This window comes from Citrus clementina, unplaced genomic scaffold (genome assembly GCF_000493195.1).
Source record: "Citrus clementina cultivar Clemenules unplaced genomic scaffold, Citrus_clementina_v1.0 scaffold_2, whole genome shotgun sequence".
Lineage (NCBI taxonomy): Eukaryota > Viridiplantae > Streptophyta > Magnoliopsida > Sapindales > Rutaceae > Citrus > Citrus x clementina.
Window position 1 is genome coordinate 2,651,681 of NW_006262688.1, and position 4,058 is coordinate 2,655,738.

Consider the following 4,058-nt stretch of genomic DNA (forward strand, 5'->3'; position numbering starts at 1 on the left):
TACCATCCATAGTCCAAATCCCCAGACAGATCCAAAAGCAAGAATTACTTAAGCTTATGCCCCTGGAATGGCTTTCCAATTATGAAAAATTTCATCAAAACTCATAGCCGGTCCAAACATCTGATGCTCATTTTGAAAAAAGAGCAGATGGAACGGTAAAGTTGATTTTTCAGTCACCACCACTTCCCAGACACCACCCATAGTCTCTCATCCACCCTCTAAACAATCGACATCCAGAAATTCCTTTTCATACTCCTCCATGATCACAGTCCTATCTACAGCACAAGAAAATCTTCCCATCCACGGATTTGCCTCAGATGGCTATCTGATTTACTCGGATAAAATCAATGGTCATTTTTTATGGGATGTTCTAGGTTCCCATATGTGTGATCCAGATTGTCCTTGCCTAGAGGAAGAAGATGACGATGATGATTTTAATAGACGTGCCAGGCGACGTAAAAAGAAAAGTCACAAGTTGGATCCGTGTCACAGAAAGCCTCCTCTGCCCCCTAGATGATCTAGATAGTCTAATGCCTTTACCTATTTACAGGAATGGTTTAAGACTCATATAAAAGAAGTATAAATAAAGACCATGCAGACAAGGGACGACTTTGTCTTCATCTCCTGCTATGCTTGTCCAACCTTGCATGATGTTTTCATCAAACTCTTACCAAGAGCAGTTCCCTCCTCTATAAAAACATATTGATCCATAGACAAATGTTACCACAAAACCTTTTGTCCACCCTCCTGTTACACCAAATGGCCAGCTGGAAAAACCAAAACCTTTTGAAGCAGTTCGAAACTGGCAAACTCAAAATGCCAGGGCACAGAACTCAGCCTTTAAATCTCTTGATGAAAAAATAAAGAAAGTTGCCTCTCAAGTCAAGCAAACAGATACAAAGGTTGACAGAATAACAACCCAGCTTGAACCGATAGTAGATGTTTCCAAACTCCTCATGGTCCAGCCATCAACAGGATCCAATGAACCTTCCCCATCCTCTCCTCCTCAAACACCTATAGTTGAGGAAGCATATTCTGATACCAATCATACACCTCATCAAGAAAATTCTCCTCCTAAACCTTCCAATGGCCCTTGGTTTACTTTTGATGACATTCCAAGAGTAAAATTGCCAGCCAGATTTCAAGAATTTTCTACCTGGATTGATGTTCAAATGCTCAGAACTAGAGCAACAACCCAAACAGTCCTTAAGGAGTTCAGTTCTCATTTCACTGGATTCTTACGAGATTGGTTTGAAAGTCTGGGTCCATACCGCCAACTCCAAGTGGTTCAAGCACAGATTTCAGAAATCCTAGGAGTAATTTATGAGCAGTTCCTTAGAGAAGCAACAGCTGCTAATGAACAAACCAGAAGAGAATTCCATTTAATGAAGTGTTGTTCTCTCCAGATTAAAGATATGGATTTTCACTACAAGAGAATGTCTACAATGTATTACAAGCTCAACAGTTTTAATAATCCCTCATTAAAACATGTCTTTGTAGCATCTCTTCCGAAGGAGATTCAACAAGAACTTCAGAGACAGTTCACAATCCACCAGCTCGACATAGCCAACCTCTCCTTGGTAAAAATCTATCAGTTAGCAATCAACTGTCTAGAAAGACTTTGTGAGGAGAAGGAATTCTTCAAAGACCTCATAGAAAACAAACATCCTTTTAAAAGTGCCTGTAAAAAACCCCACCTTTCCATTAAGTGCAAAAGTGAGAAGGATTGCACTTGCTCAACCAAAAAGAAACCCACTTCTGAAAATTCCAAAATTCAGAAAAGAAAAGCCATACACCTTCCGGATCCAAAATACCTTATCAATTTTTTAGAAAAAGAACCCTGACCAGTCCTCTAAATCCAAGAGCAGTCGTTGTTTTATCTGTAAAAAGAAAGGGCATTTCGCGAGAAATTGTCCAAACAGGCCAACAAAGTCAGTCAGGCTTATTGAGCATCTCTAGGATTCCATGTTACTTTCAGAAAGTGATGATGTTGAATCCTTCTTTTCTTAACAAGAAGATTATGATGAACAAACAGCTTTTGTTCTTGCTGAAAAAGAAGATTATTCTGAGTCAGAACATGTTTCTGTAATTCAAATTATGCAATAGATTCATAAAGTCCAACCAGCCATTCCCATCCCTTCAATCAAAATCCACTTTCTCTCTGGAAAATTTGAAAAACAAGTTCCCGTCATCGGTTTTTTTGATACTGGAGCTCAGAAGAGTATGCTTAACCCCTCAATCCTTCCATCCCATTTTTGGGAAAAGCATACATAATATTTCAAGGCTGCAAATGGAGAATTGTTTCACACATATTTGATTACCAAAAAGCCCATTGGTATTCAATTCTTTCCAGGATGTGTCCTTTGGACCAAGATTGTTGGATCCAATCTTCCTGACAAAGACCTTTTAATCGGGTTTGATGTCGTTCACCTGGTTAAAAAGCTTCATATAATAGCTTCAAGAATCTGTTATAAAACATATGTTTCAACCTTATATAGATTCCCAAAAATTGTTCTCCATTTCAAGCTCTCCTCCTTCATATGATCCTCTCAAATCCCGTTTTCTTCTTCACTCTCCAAAAAGTCATAGTCAATTTCTTCATCCTACCCCTCTCTGGAAAAATAAAAACTTCTTCATTAAGCTCCCTTTTAAGCTTAACGATGACATTAACCAAACGAAGGCTACCCATCCAGGAATGACTCCAACCGACTTGAAACTAGCCCAAGAGGAATGTTCCCAGTTGCTAAAACAAGGCCTCTATATAGATGACGTGCTATTATTCTCCAAAGATAATGATTCCCATCAACAATTACTTTCCCACTTTCTTGAGATAGTGAAAACATTTGGCATAATGTTGTCTGTTCTGGTTTTCAACCGATATACCTATAATCCCTAAGATATAAAACCTAAAAAGCAAAACCATTGATCACGATAACACCCGAAAATAGGTCACCTCTGACCTTCAAAGAGGGTGAACGTTGTGAGAAAACAGCTTTAGTTTAAATCAGTTTTATACATAAATCAGGACTTTTCTGATACACAGGATCCTTAAGAAAGGCAAGTGTAAAGCATACTCAGTATAAAAACAGAGGTGAACGCTCTTAGTTTAATAACTCAAGTATTTTCTTCGTTACCTAGAAGAAGAAGGAAAACTTAGTAAGCCATAGAGGTTTTATGAAAACTTAGAAATATTATTAATAGCAATCTGAATTTTACAAAGACTGAAGAGCTCTTAAATAGAGCTAGAAAGCTAAGATAATATAAGAGAAGATAAGATAAGACCCTTATATTTCTTTAAAGCAAACGAAAAAAGAAAATAATAAAGCATAAAAAGTTAAAACACACTTTAGACAGGACAGGGCCCCTATCATTTATTGAAAGTAGGAAAATTCGAGATTCCTGGATGACTCTGTAGCCATGTGAGGCTATCATGGAGTTGAGGAAATCTGGATGGAGACACGTCACCAGTGTCATTTTCATAATCGTCTTTTGCCTTTTGGATTTCTTAGTAGATGAGATAGTCTTCATCTAATTCTGGAATTGGTGGTCTTTGTGCTGGAGTTGGAGTGGATGAGGAACCTGGTTCAGTGACAATGTATTGAGTCTCTTGTGTTGGCAACAAAGATTAAAGGTCTTCCTAAGGGTCTTGGGCATCTTAGAAGAGAACATTAGTGTAGTTAGGTCGTTGTTCTCAAACAAGAATTCCATGAGGACTGGAGCTGGATCCTGGAATACATATCTGAGTACTTGGTATGATCTCAAGAGTGTGGGAAGGACCAATAGATGTATGGTGGATATTTGTTGGGACAGGTTGGACATTGTTGAGTTCTAACAAATAGGCTTTGAGAGTGGAGATGATTGTAGGATCATGGTCAAGAGGGAAATGATGAGGGAATGTTTTCCATTCATACGCCATGTTCTGTGTCCAATAGTCTTTTGTTTCAGGATGTTGGAAATATGGTCTGTGAACTATGAATACCAAAGTAAAAATCTCTACTTCTGGATCAGGAATTCTATCTAACTGATGAAAGTTAGATAAATTATGTAGTTGCTTACGC